The following is a 15153-nucleotide window of genomic DNA, read 5'->3' as shown; positions in this document are numbered from 1 at the left end:
GATGCTTCGATTTAGAGCAGCAGTCTCTATGCCAGAAGATACTTCTGCAACGGCCCTTAAACGGCCTTGCTTCTGTCTGTGGTTCCGAGTAGATTCAGCTAAATCACTGATCAATTTCCAAGCTTCATCAGTGGTCTTGTACTTCTTCATAGACCCATTGCTGGTACTTTCCAATGTGGTCTTATCCTGGGGCCTCATTCCTTGTGTGACATAGCTGAGTAGCACGATCTTGTCAATCATGTGGTGGGGGCATGCTTCCAGAAGATTATTGAAGCGCTCCCAGTATTCAAAGAGAGTCTCATTGTCATCCTGAACAATTGTAGAGATATCCTTCCTTAGTTTATCAGTAACTTCAGATGGAAAGAATTTCTCCAGAAACTCCTTTCTGAGTGTATCCCAGTTGGATACATTTGCTAGAGGTTGAGTGTAGTACCAGTTTCTTGCTTTTCCCTCAAGAGAGAACGGAAAAACTTTCAGCAGAATTGAAGTTTCATCAGTGCCATCATGCCTGACAGTAGAACAGGCTTCCTGGAAATCTCTCAAATGCTTGATAGGCTCTTGAGCAGGTAGGCCATGAAACTTGGGCATCAAATTTAGCAGTGCGGTCTTTATTTCAAAATCCATAGCTACCGCTGGATGATGCGCTTGAAACGGTTGCATTGTAAAATCAGGAGCTCCTTCCTCCTGAATGGTAACTCTTCTAGCTGCCATGTTTTCTGCACGTAAAACAACCGAATCAGTAGAACGGGGGCTGGTTTCTTCCTCAAATTCACTTTCAGATCCGCCCTCAGAGCGGGCTAACCTACGCTGTTCTCGCCTTATTCGTGAAATTGTCCTTTCAATTTCAGGATCGAATATTAGCAAGCGCGGATCAGGAAGTGAACGTGTCATTTGACGGAAGAAACATGCAGCTCATAGTAGCAAAATTAAATAAAATGCAAATAAATAAATTCTAATTAATAAAATTAGCACTCTATTGCAACTCCCCGGCAACGGCGCCAAAAATTGATGGGAAGCAGAAGCTGGTGAATTAAAAATTTATTAAAATGGTTACGTTGCGAGTATAGTTCTTAACTCACCAAAAATTTGCCTATCAATTTAGAAATATGTCACAGAGAGTTTAAATTAAAATTACTGGGAGTTTTAAGTCCCAGGTCGTCTCCCAACGAGTTGCAGAAAAGTGTACTGTTTTATTAATCAGATGTTCCAAGAAGTTGAGCTAGGTAAATTGGGAATTAAATTGAGGAATTTTAAATAATATAAATAAAAGCCTTGACTGGGAATTGATTGTTTGGAATCTCTATCATTGATGGTGTGATTGTAAGATTAATTTATAATTAATGGTTGTTCTGTTTGGTTATCCTTTACTAGGTAAAGGAAAGTCAAACAAGTGGGAATGCCAGATCTGTTCACAAGTTGCAACCCACTTAGTTCAAGGGGATTGGCGTCGGTGACAAGATAGCAATCCAACATTTAACCCAATTACAAATTTTCTTTCAATCCTTCCAACTCAAGAGTTCCTTTTAATCAACTCCCCATCAAGTAAGGGAACTACTCACACATTGTAAATAAAGAATCCATGGCACATGAAAGGAAATTAAAAGAAGACATGATTATTGATATTGAAATTGAATTAAAAAGAAATAATCCTTGCATTAAATAATCATAAAAGTATCTGAATGATAAAATTGAACATAACAAAGAACATGGAAGATTAGAACCAAGTTAAGAGAACAAACTAGAATGATGATGTCTTGATGAGGAAATAACTCTTCTCAATGTTCCAATGCTAAAATCAATTGAAAATTAAAATCCTCAAACTAGAGAGAAAAACCTAAGAGAGTGAAAAACTAGATCTAAAAACTACTGAATGAATGTCTCCGTTGTTTCTGCATATTCTCTGACTCTAGTCTGCTGTTCTGGGCCGAAAACTGGGCCGGAATAAGGCCCAAAATCGCCCCCAGCGGATTTTGCAGATTATGCAGATCGCACATGTCACGCGATCGCGTCGTCCATGCGGACGCGTCGCTTGCGCTTTTTCCTCTCCACACGTTCGCGTCGTCCACGCTATCGCGTCACTAGCGCTTTCCAATCCGCGCGGCCGCGCAAGCCATGCGGCCGCGTCGCTGCGATTTGTGCTCCTTCGCGTGGTCGCGTGAGCCATGCGACCGCGTCACTTCTCGCTGGTTATCTCCTCAAATTCTTGTGTTCCTTCCATTTTTGCTAGCTTCCTCTCCAATCTCCATCTCATTCATGCCCTATAAGGCTTGAAACACTTGACACACAGATCACGGCATCGAATGGAATAAAGGAGAATTAAAAGTAAATAATTTAAGTCTCTAGGAAGCAGTTTTCAAACATGTACTGAATTTAGGAAGGAAATCTAAATGCATGCTAAATTGATGAATAAGTGGGCAAGGATCATGACAAAACCACACAATTAAACACAATATAAACCATAAAATAGTGGTTTATCATGCATGCATTGAATATATATGTCTGATTTATTGAAAAAAGTATATTACTAAAACTGATTAATAACTTCTTTAAAGTTGATACACTTAATACAAGATTAAGAAAAAAATGAATAATGCATAACATGTTACTTTTTTATTAATCAAACTATTATAATTCAAATTAATTTTAACAAAATAACTTAAAATTATAATTTCAATTTTATCACGTGCATGACACAGGTTATTATACTTGTTACTATTCTATATTCAGTGCTTTTGAGATGTGATGTGATTTTTAGAATTTTAAATAGAATAAATGAATAATGCTACATATTCAAATTTTTTTATGAATTAAATTAAATTAAGTTAAATAATACGACTTAAAATAATATTAAAATAATTCATTTTTGTTATGTTAAACTAATTTAATTAGATTTAGTTAATAAAATATATAATATTATTCAATGAAATAACTTTCAATATTCAAATTGAATCCTTGAGACTTTAAATGTACATGAGTCCCGCGCTCTTAATATTAGGTCTAGAAAAATAGTGCAAAATAGTTTCTAATGACAAAAGATTGTGACTTTAGCAATAGTGTGAAAATAAAAACACCTAATTTATGAGTGAAAATGTGGAATGATGCGTACAAAACATTTTAGATTGCATAAATGATTGCAATTCTACTCTCTTTTAGATTAGTTGCACGTATGAAATTCGGTTTATAAAATATACTTTTCGAATGATAACCTTAATCACATTTTAAAAATATAGATAAATGAACAAAAATTATACATGCGTGCACACTAGAATAATTCATTATGCATAATTTAGGATACAGATAGATACATCACACCAGAATAAATCATTATGTACACAGTTACAAATTTGTTGCAGGGAGGACAGACCCAATTAGGTAACCTCTTCTTTAAGGATAATACATTCTATATTACTATATATGTAGTAGTAAACTAGTAATAAACGACAAAAACGAAGACGACAACCAGATAACGATCGATAATAATAATAATAATAATAATAATAATAATAATAATAATAATAATAATAATAATAATAATTTTTAATCGATCTTCTCATAAATAAAGAATTAGTTATACTCTATGACATTTTGTTCATTAATTATTAGATAAATTTAATTATATTATTATAATTAACACTAATCTTTATTTAACCTGAGTTTTGAAAACTAAATTACTCAACTATAATAAAAATTTTTATAAATTACAAAAGTTTTTAAACAATTTTTATTTGTAATTTTTTAACATTTTTTTTCAATTCATCCAATTTATTATTCAGTTCTAACTAAAACGAAATTTAAAAAACTAAAAAGAATGTGTCTGTCAAAGAATTTGAACAATTCAAATTTCTTGTTTATTTTTCTACGACAGAACATATGCCAAATGTAAATATATAGCAACATAGTCATAACAATTGGAATAACATGTGCTAGAACTACTTCAACATGATTTCTTACGCCGAACAAAAGAACAATGCAAAGAATTCAAATTCATTAAAAATTAATGAGCATGCGTACAACATAACAACACGCGACTAAACCAGTGAAGTCAGTGCGGGATTCGGTTTATATTTATTTTCATCTTTTGATTTTTTTTTCTAAAATTAATTAATAAATTGAGTAATGAGTAGTTTAACAAAATATTAAAAACGGTAAATTGAAACTTATTTAAAAAATTTTATAATTTGTAAAATAAATTTACCATAATTGTGTGATTTAGTTTTTAATTTTACCCGAGAATTCTAGGTACCCACAAATCAGCTCGAAGGTCTGGATTGTGGCCCAACTGTTAAGGTGTAGCTGAGACGGCGCCACGGAGCAGCGATTTAACAGCGACTGTACAAATTCAAAAAAAGGGAGTCGCACCCCAAGTCGCGTAAACATCGACTCGTATATCCACGTGTAGTTGGCGACTCGGGACGAATTGGGGTTAATATAGCAAACCCTCTAATTTATCCCTGTGAGCATGAGCTCGTACTGACGCTCTACATCACTGCCTCCACACATCTTTCCCTGATCACGAAGCCGCTAGAGGTCACCCAATAGTATGTACTCGGGACACCACCGACCGGAACCACGGGATCTCCAAGGCCTTCACTCTTCTGCGCGGACATACCTAAAAAAGGAGAGAGGCACCACCGTCAACTCCCTAGAACTGTACGGTAAAAAATCACGCAAATACCAAAACTACTATCTAGTGCAAACTAAAACTACGCCCAGAACAGTGGTGCTCATCCCCTTTTATAATTCACTACTCCTACCGAAAATACAATCCCAACATGAAGAAAATGCAGGAAAAGGAAAAAAGCAAAACAATCAAAACGTAAAGAAGAAACACTAAACCTAATGGAGAATGAATTGAAGCAGAGATTACGGAGCAGCCCAAAGTGCAAGACGAACACACGGAGCACACAAACAACCCAGGAAAACTCAAAGCAACAAGAAGAGTGCGAAATGATAAAACAAAGAGAAAGAAGAAGGGGAAAAAGCTAAAAGTAAGGGAAATAAAAAGAAGCAGCAAAAATGGTTAACAAGCATTTTGTGAAAAATAAAAAAGCAAAGGGCAAAAATGGAAGGAAAGATCAAAATGTCCCCTCACATTAAATGCCATTATGACTCCTCGAAAAGTACAATTGACAAATTAAAACCCCCTTTCAGAAAGAGCAAGGAGCACATAATGAGACGCTCAAAACGTTCTATGGTCATTGATTTCATGCAGACAACACATTCTATGCCTAACCATAAAATAGACAAGAGCTCCCCGAATCCCCGACCCCGAACAAGGAAATCAAGCAATGAGCTCTTGAACAAGCCACCCGCAAGTAAAAATTTCTCCAGTGATGAGACTGATCATGCTTGTCCTCTCGCTGCGGGGGCAACTGTTACGAACCCGACCCTCGAGCGCACATTGGAACGGTGTCCAACCCGGATACCTGGGGCTCGCCCCCAATTTTTCTAACGGCCCGGACCGGTCCCACAATCTCTAACCGACATTCGAATTCAAATACCTCCCTTATCTCAGCGAGATAAGATAAGATGAGATAATTACCACTAGCTATATAAGAGACGCCACTTATTCCACACACCTTATACCTCTCAGATCCATTATGACTTGGGCATCGAAATGTCTTTGCAGGTACCATCTTCCGCTACTCCAAGAAGACGATCCAACAACCGCCTCAACTCGCAAGTTCCCGATTCATCTCACAACCCATATCAGAGACTTCTAGTACAACAAGAAATAATAATAATAATAATAATAATAATAATAATAATAATAATAATAATAATAATAATAATAATAATAATAATAATAATAAAATAAGGTAAACGGACATTTGCCATTTTAGTATTCTATATATTGTGGAATTAAATATATAGTTCCCTTTAAATAATTAACGTTAATTGGATTGATTATATTAACTAGTAACAATTATTGAAAATTCTGTTAAAACATTTTTCTATAATTTTAAAATTTTAATAATTTCTTAATATGTGTTAAAACTTAAAAATGGAAAAATTATTTATGAAGGAGAGAATAATTATTTGACCTTTAATAACAAAATAAAACTCATCACCCTTAACATTTGGTGTAGTGATCCGGATTTCTCGTAACATTTTTTCTATTTTTTGGTTATATACAATTTTTCGCTATAATAATTTCAATATTTTTAATATATACCTATTGAAATTTTAATCTAAAATGGTATCTTTATAAAAAGAGAGAATAATGACTCAAGTTTGAAGATTATGTTCAAAGTAAGTAAATAAATTGTAACGTTATTACATTTAGAGAGAGAGAGAGAGAGAGAACACGAGGGGAGGGAAGGGGGAAGGAAAGTGATCTGAAAATTGTTGTCACGTGGTGGTGGAAGAGGAATGGAGGATGAGTCAATGGTCCACGTAAATGGCGAATGATGCAAACAAAAGTAGACGCACACGCACGTGAAGCATGCAGCTCCAATATTGTGTTGCTATAAAATGAAGCGTCCTTATCCCACTAACTATTACTATGCTATGCCCCCTTGCACCTTCATCGATATTTCCTTCTTACTTATACTGCTATACTAGAGAGCCCCCCTGTGATGACTTACGTCATACTAAATTAGGCTTATATAAACATCATATAATATGCGTGTATAAATATAAGAGAGATTACACACCCTATTAAATTCTGAACAAAAAATTGGAGTATATACCCAAATTCGTTTCCAACAAATTTCATAAAAGATATTTTAATTTTTAATAAATTTTTATTATTTTAAAAATTTTTAAACATTATTTTTGTAAAACAATTTAATTTCTCTATTATTTATAATAAAATATTTAATATATGTGTTGAACAAATAATTATTTAATAAATTTTATTATAAAGTAATTAAATTTTTAATAAATATCATTATAAGACAAATAGTCTAATTACAAAGAGACTAATTCATCTTAAAAATTTTTAAAGTAATAAAAATTTGTTAATAATCAAAGTGTCCGATTTAAAATTTTTTAGAGATCAATTTGAATTTTTATTATTTTTAGGGTTTATTTATTTATTTTACATTAAGTTCAGGATGCTGGTATTATTTTTATATAAAATTTTTAAAATGTTATTTTTTATTTAATTCATTCACAATTAAATATTGATTTTTGAGCTATAGTTTAAATTACTTGTGGCAAATGTTTCTTATTAAGCATCAAAGAGGATTTCTAGCACGTTTCAAATTTTTTGTATAAAATTCCGATTACATGTAATAAATGAAAGAATTTCATTGTTATACATAGATAATATAAAAGAATTTTATACGATTATTTAATTAAACGTTTGTATTTGTTATCTTTTAATATAATGAGTAGTCGAATCAGATATTTTTATGATGAGATTATAACATATAGTAAGATATTTTTGTATGTAAAATAGTATAAAACATTTTACCTTGTTCAAACATTTCATCTCATTGTCTTATTGATGAAAATGTACAATTGCCCTTATCTGTCTAAACATTAAACATACTAATTATTGCATATGTATATCATGTTTCTTCGAAATTAAATTTTCTTCTTCCCTAGTGGAAGTTGTATGTTCTCCTAAATTCGAGCTCTTCTCCTAATTAATACAAAATAATACTTAATTATTAGAGAAGAGAGATAACTTGAAGTTGCACATGTTTTTTGCTGGCATTCAAAGTAGAGTCCCCCTTTCTTGATCAACACTTTCCCTTCTAACTTGTCCATGGTTTTGTAGCATTTAAGAACCGACAATTACTTTAATTTGGCTGCTGCATACACTGCTATAGGCATGTTCATGTATATTGGTCTGCTTGGTTTTGGTACAAACCATACAAACTAAAAGCTTATACGTACAGAATGTGTCTTCAAAAGAGTTGGGACAATAAACGTGCCATCTAACTTTTGTAAGCTGTTTGAACACTTTTTATCAATGACACAAAAATAAAACAAAGTGTGACATGTACTATGGTGGTCCTCAGTAGTATTTTTCAGTTCAATGAACTCGAAGGGTTTCGCCGACAACAGTCAACAATAATTGAAGAAAAAGGGAGGAAAAGTTTTCGACCAGAATGAGTGTGGCTTTTGGCTTTAATTTGTCTTACACATAGAAAGCAAAGATTGTTTCATTACAACCCTAGTCAGTAATTAAACATTTAGGTTTAATTTATATGAATTTAGTTAACTTGTGCTTAAAAGTACATAATAAGATTATCTTACAAAAATTTTTAAATTTTTTACTTTAAAATCTTAACAATACATGTATTGAAAAATGTGCTTTTAAGATTTCATATATTTTGTTTATACTTGCTAGTTTGAGTGTTTTACTGTTTTTTTTTTCCTATTGCTAGCTTTGCTAGAATTTAAAGTTTCAAGAATTTAGTTTGATAATTGAGAATTATTTCAAATTTCCAGGAAGCAAAGATGTTATAATTTAAAAGTATTAAAGAGAGAATAATATAATTTGTCCTCAATTGACATAATATCTAATAATTCAATTTTATGAGTTTAATGATTATATTATAACTCTTATTTCTCTCTTAAGAAAAATGTTATAATCACTCAAGAATCCAAAAATCTTAAGACGTGAGAATAAATATGTAGCATATAAAGATAACAAAATTTTTTTTATAAATATATTAAAGCATATAAAAATAAATAATATTAAAATATTAAATATTAAATAATATTCCGTTTGTTCTTGTTCAAATCCGTCTTCGATAAATTCGGTTTGCAAGATAAAGAGTTCAGAACATATCCGAATAGCTTGTTCGGATTGGGAGATACTCCAATCCAACCACTGGGATATATCTCACTACATACAACCGTTAGAAAAGGAACCCGGACAAGGACACTCAACATAGACTACATCATAGTCAACGTGAGCTCAGCTTGCAACGCCCTAATAGGTCGGACAACACTGAACCAACTTGCCGTAGTGGTCTCGACTCCACATCTGTGCATGAAGTTTCCAACTCCGGAAGGGATCGCCAAGATAAAAAGAGACCAAAAAAGTGCGCGACGCTGTTACAATGAAAGTCTGAACCTTAAAGGTAACCCCAAAAGAGAGGAAGTCAACACTATTGAACTCCGGGGAGTTCGAGTTCGCGAGGAACTTCGTCCACAACCTGAAGGCGAGACTGAAGAGGTCCAAATCGGTGATGTCCGGGATAAGATGACAAATGTCGGGGCAACCTTAAAGGGAGACCTAAAGGAGCCTCTGATACAGTTCCTAAAGGATCATGCCGACCTCTTTGCATGGAAAGCTGCAGACATGCCGAGCATAGATCCCAATCTAATATGCCACAAACTAGCGGTATACCCAGGATCTCGGCCAGTGCAGCAGAAGCGTAGGAAGCTCGGACCAGAAAAGTCCCAAGCTGTGGAAGAACAGGTACAAGCCTTACTGGAGGCAGGATTCATAAGGGAGGTCAAATACCCACTATGGCTAGCCAATGTTGTCTTGGTAAAAAAGTCAAATGGGAAGTGGCGGATGTGCACTGACTACACCAACCTCAATAAAGCCTGCCCAAAAGATCCCTACCCACTCCCAAGTATAGACGCTCTAGTGGATGCATCTTCCGGATACAAGTACCTCTCCGTCATGGATGCTTATTCAGGATACAATCAAATTCCGATGCATCCACCCGACCAAGAAAAGACCTCGTTCTTAACTCCAAAAGCAAATTACTGCTATATCGTCATGCCATTCGGGCTCAAGAACGCAAGAGCTACCTACCAAAGATTAATAACAAAATCTTTGCAAACCACATTGGGAAACTAATGGAGGTTTACGTAAACGATATGCTGGTAAAAATACAAAGTGAGGAATCCTTGTTGCCCGACCTCACCAAAGTGCGACACCATTAGAAAACATGGTATGCGACTTAATCCTGCAAAATGCACATTTGCGGTAGAAGCTGGCAAATTCTTGGGCTTCATGCTCACGCAAAGAGGAATTGACGCGAACACAGATAAATGTCGGGCTAAACTCGACATGAAAAGTCTGACCTGCGTCAAAGAAGTGCAACAGCTCAACAGAAGACTTGCAACCCTGTCCAGGTTTCTAGCGGGGTCAGCCATCAGATCTCTCCCCTTTTACGCCACATTAAGGAAAGGAAAGAGGTTTGAATGGACAACAGAGTGTGAGCAAGCCTTCTAAGATTTCAAAAAATTCTTGGGGCAACCGCCCATTCTTACCCGACCACGGGAAGGAGAAGTACTCATATTATACCTCGCAGTGGGAAATCGGGCAATTACTTCCGCACTAGTAAGAGAAGACGAAGGTGGGCAGCAACCCATCTACTTTATCAGCAAAGCTTTACAAGGGACCGAATTGAACTATCAAAAGATAGAAAAGTTCACCTACGCACTCATACTCATTTCTTGACGACTCCGCCCGTACTTTTAAGCGCATACTATCCAGGTTCGGACCAACCAGCACATAAAAGGCATCCTACAGAAGACAGACTTGGCTGGAAGAATCCTACAGAGGGCAGTCGAGTTGTCTGAATTCGATCTCCAATATGAAGTTTGGACCGCCATCAAATCACAATATTTGGCCAACTTCATCGCCGAGTACGCCGATACCCCGGGAAATTCCACAAAATGGAATCTCTACGTGGAAGGCTCTTCAAACAAAACTGGGAGTGGCGCAGTTGTTATAATAGAAAGTGATCAGGGAACTTGATGAGCGGATAATTTATACGCTTTTTGGCATTATTTTTACATAGTTTTTAGTATGATTTAGTTAGTTTTTAGTATATTTTTATTAGTTTTTAATAAAAAAATTCACATTTCTGGACTTTACTATGAGTTTGTATGTTTTTCTGTGATTTCAGGTATTTTCTGGTTGAAATTGAGGGACTTGAGTAAAAATCAGATTCAGAGGTTGAAGAAGGACTGCAGATGCTGCTGGATTCTGACCTCTCTGCACTCAAAGTGGATTTTCTGGAGCTACAGAACTCCAAATGACGCGCTCTCAATTGCGTTGGAAAGTAGACATCCAGGGATTTTCAGCAATATATAATAGTCCATACTTTACCCAAGTTTAGATGACACAAACTGGCGTTCAACGCCAGTTCCATGTTGCATTCTGGAGTTAAACACCAGAAACAGGTTGCAAAGTGGAGTTAAACGCCAGAAACAGGTTACAAACTGGCGTTCAACTCCAAGAGAAGCCTCTACACGTGTAAAGCTCAATGCTCAGCCCAAGCACACACCAAGTGGGCCCCAGAAGTGGATTTCTGCATCATTTACTCATTTCTGTAAACCCTAGTAACTAGTCTGATATAAATAGGACCTTTTACTATTGTATTAGACATCTTTGATTAGTTTTATGCTATCTTAGACCTTTATGGGGGCTGGCCACTTGGCCATGCCTGGACCTTGCTCTTATGTATTTTCAACGGTAGAGTTTCTACACACCATAGATTAAGGTGTGGAGCTCTGCTGTTCCTCATGAATTAATACAAAGTACTAGCGTTTTTCTATTCAATTCAAGCTTATTCTGATTCTAAGATATTCATTCGCACTTCAATATGAATGTGATGATCGTGACAATCATCATCATTCCCAACCTATGAACGCGTGCCTGACAACCACTTCCATTCTACCTTAGATTGAATGAATATCTCTGGGATTCCTTAATCAGAGTCTTCGTGGTATAAGTTAGAATCCATGGATGGCCATTCTTGAGATCCGGAAAGTCTAAACCTTGTCTGTGGTATTTCGAGTAGGATCTGGGAAGGGATGGCTTCGACGAGCTTCAAACTCGCGAATGTTGGGCGTAGTGACAGACGCAAAAGGATCAATGGATCCTATTCCAGTATGATCGAGAACCGACAGATGATTAGCTATGCAGTGACAGCGCATTGGACCATTTTCACTGAGAGGATAGGATGTAGCCATTGACAACGGTGACGCCTAACATACAGCTTGCCATAGAAAGGAGTATGAATGATTGGATGAAGATAATAGGAAAGCAGAGGTTCAGGAGGAACAAGCATCTTCATATGCTTATCTGAAACTCTCACCAATGAGTTACATAAGTATCTCTATCTTTAATTTACGTTTTATTTATCTTTTGATTATTAAATCTCCATAATCAATTGAATCTGCCTGACTGAGATTTGCAAGATGACCATAGCTTGTTTCAAGCCGACAATCTCCGTGGGATCGACCCTTACTCACGTAAGGTTTATTACTTGGACGACCCAGTGCACTTGCTGGTTAGTTGTGCGAAGTTGTGACAAAGAACTAAGATTATGAACGTGCGTATTAAGTTTTTAGCACCGTTACCAAGGAATGAAACGTCACGATTTCTGTGCACCAAGTTTTTGGCGCCGTTGCCGGGGATTGTTTGAGTTTGGACAACTGACGGTTCATCTTGTTGCTCAGATTAGGTAATTTTATTTTAATTTTAACCTTTTTGTTTTAATTATTCTTATTTTCGAAAAAAAATTTTATGTTCTTCAGAATTTTTAAGAATGAATTCTAGAGTTTCATGATGATTTGTTGAAGTCTGGCTGGCTATGAAGCCATGTCTGATCTTTTGGACCGAGGTTTCAACTTATCATCACAAGAGCTTGTTGACCTTCACCCATTTGGCAGTTACACACATAGTTGTTGTATACATGGGAGGTAGGCAATATATGCTGAAGCTAAGCTGGCCATTGGCCATGTCTAGTGTTTTGGACCGGAGCTTTCACTGAAAGCTCGGCTGGCTAGTGAGCCATGTCTAATTCCTGGACCGGAGCTTTAGACTAACATTGCAAGATTCCTGGAAGTCATATTAAAAATTCTGAAATCCTTGTTTTCTCTTTCAAAAGAATTTTCGAAAAAAATCCAAAAAAAATTTATTAAAATTATAAAACCAAAAATAATTTGATGTTTCTTGCTTGAATCTAGTGCAAGTCATAAGGTGTCAATTGCATGTGTATCTCTTTCTTGCATTTTTCGAAAATTCATGCATTGCATTCTTCATGATCTTCAAGTTGTTCTTGGTAAGTCTTCTTGTTTGATCTTTGCATTTTCATGTTTTGTGTCTTTTCTTGTTTCTCATATGCATTCTTGCATTCTTAGTGTCTAAAAAATTAAAAATTTCTAAGTTTGGTGTCTTGCATGTTTTTCTTTTCTTAAAAATTTTCAAAAATAAGTCTTGATGTTCATCTTGATCTTCAAAGTGTTCTTGGTGTTCATCTTGACATTCATAGTGTTCTTGCTTGCATCATTTGTTTTGATCCAAAATTTTCATGCATTAAGTCTTTTTGATGTTTTTCTCTTTCTTCATTAAAAATTCAAAAATAAAAAAATATCTTTCCCTTTTTCTTCTCATAAAATTCGAATATTTGACTTGACTTTTTCAAAAATTTTTAAAATCTAGTTGTTTCTTATGAGTCAAATCAAATTTTCAATTTAAAAATTCTATCTTTTTCAAATCTTTTTTCAAAAATCAAATCTTTTTCATTTTTCTTTTATGCTTTTCGAAAATTTCAAATTGATTTTCAAAATCTTTTTCTTATTTTTATTTCATATTTTCGAAATTAATGTTAACAATTAATGTGGTTGATTCAAAATTTTTAAGTTTGTTACTTGCCTAGTAAGAAAGGTGCAATCTTTAAACTCTAGAATAATACCTTTTTAGTTTCTTGTTAGTCAAGTAATCAACTTTGATTTCAAAAATAAAATCTTTTTAAATTTCTTTTTCAAATCTTTTTCAAAATAAATGTCAATCACAACTTTTTCAAAATCAATTTCAAAATCTTTTCCAACTTCTTTTCTAACTTCTTATCTTTTCAAAAATTGATTTTTCAAATCTTTTTCAATTAACTACTTGACTTTTTGTTTGATTTTAAAAGTTTACTATTTCAATCATATCTTTTTCAAAACTACCTAACTAATTCTATCTCTAATTTTCGAAAATTCCTTCCCTCTTTTTCAAAATTCCTTTTTAAATTAACTAATTGTTTTAAATTTAATTTAATTTGATCTAATTTTCCTTTCTTAATTTTCGAACTTTAATTTTTATTTTTATTTTAAATTCAATTTAAAAACAAAAATACTTTTATTTTAATTTATTTAATTTTCGAATTTCTCTTCTCCTCATCTCTTTCTAATTATTTATTCATCTACTAACACCCCTCTTTCACCCAAGGATTCGAACTCATTCCTCTCCCTTGTGTTTGGATTCTTATCTTTTCCTTCTTCCATTATTCTCTTCTTATACTTACATAAGGAATCTTTATACTGTGACATAAAGGATTCCTCTTCTTTTCTGTTTTCTTCTTTTTCATATGAGCAGGAACAAGGATAAGAACATTCTTGTTGAAGCTGACCCTGAACCTGAAAGGACTCTAAAGAGGAAGCTAAGGGAAGCTAAAGCACAACTCTCTGGAGAAAATCTGACAGAAATTTTCGAAAAAGAAGGAGGCATGGCCGAAAATAATAACAATGCAAGGAAGATGCTTGGTGACTTTACTGCACCTAATTCCAATTTACATGGAAGAAGCATCTCAATCCCTGCCATTGGAGCAAACAATTTTGAGCTGAAACCTCAACTAGTTTCTCTGATGCAACAGAATTGCATGTTTTATGGACTTCCATCCGAAGATCCCTTTCAGTTCTTAACTGAATTTTTGCAGATCTGTGATACTGTTAAGACCAATGGGGTTGATCCCGAGGTCTACAGGCTTATGCTTTTCCCATTTGCTATAAGAGATAGAGTTAGAATATGGTTGGACTCTCAACCTAAAGACAGCCTGAACTCTTGGGATAAGCTGGTCACGACTTTCTTAGCCAAGTTCTTTCCTCCTCAAAAGCTTAGCAAGCTTAGAGTGGATGTTCAAACCTTCAGACAGAAGGAAGGTGAATCCCTCTATGAAGCTTGGGAGAGATACAAGGAACTGACCAAAAAGTGTCCTTCTGGCATGCTTTTAGAATGGACCATCCTGGATATATTCTATGATGGTCTATCTGAATTATCAAAGATGTCATTAGACCATTCTGCAGGTGGATCTATTCACCTAAAGAAAATGCCTGCAGAAGCTCAAGAACTCATTGACATGGTTGCAAATAACCAGTTCATGTACACTTCTGAAAGGAATCCTGTGAGTAATGGGACGCCTCAGAGGAAGGGAGTTCTTGAAATTGATACTCTGAATG

General features: G+C 34.7%; 2 non-coding genes across 2 annotated transcripts; one reads left to right on the top strand and one right to left on the bottom strand.

Moving 5' to 3' along the window:
• Positions 1-234: 234 nt before the first annotated feature.
• Positions 235-342, top strand: LOC112752365 (small nucleolar RNA R71). The gene has a single exon (XR_003176805.1). It is a non-coding gene; the product is annotated as a small nucleolar RNA R71 (small nucleolar RNA).
• A 14474-nt stretch (positions 343-14816) lies between these two features.
• On the bottom strand, positions 14817-14920 carry LOC112752230 (small nucleolar RNA R71). Its single transcript, XR_003176676.1, has one exon. It is a non-coding gene; the product is annotated as a small nucleolar RNA R71 (small nucleolar RNA).
• Positions 14921-15153: the final 233 nt, after the last annotated feature.

The sequence above is a fragment of the Arachis hypogaea genome, chromosome 15 (assembly GCF_003086295.3).
Source record: "Arachis hypogaea cultivar Tifrunner chromosome 15, arahy.Tifrunner.gnm2.J5K5, whole genome shotgun sequence".
Classification (NCBI taxonomy): Eukaryota; Viridiplantae; Streptophyta; class Magnoliopsida; order Fabales; family Fabaceae; genus Arachis; species Arachis hypogaea.
Note: the sequence above shows the minus strand (reverse complement) of the source record. Positions and strands in the feature narration are given on the sequence as shown.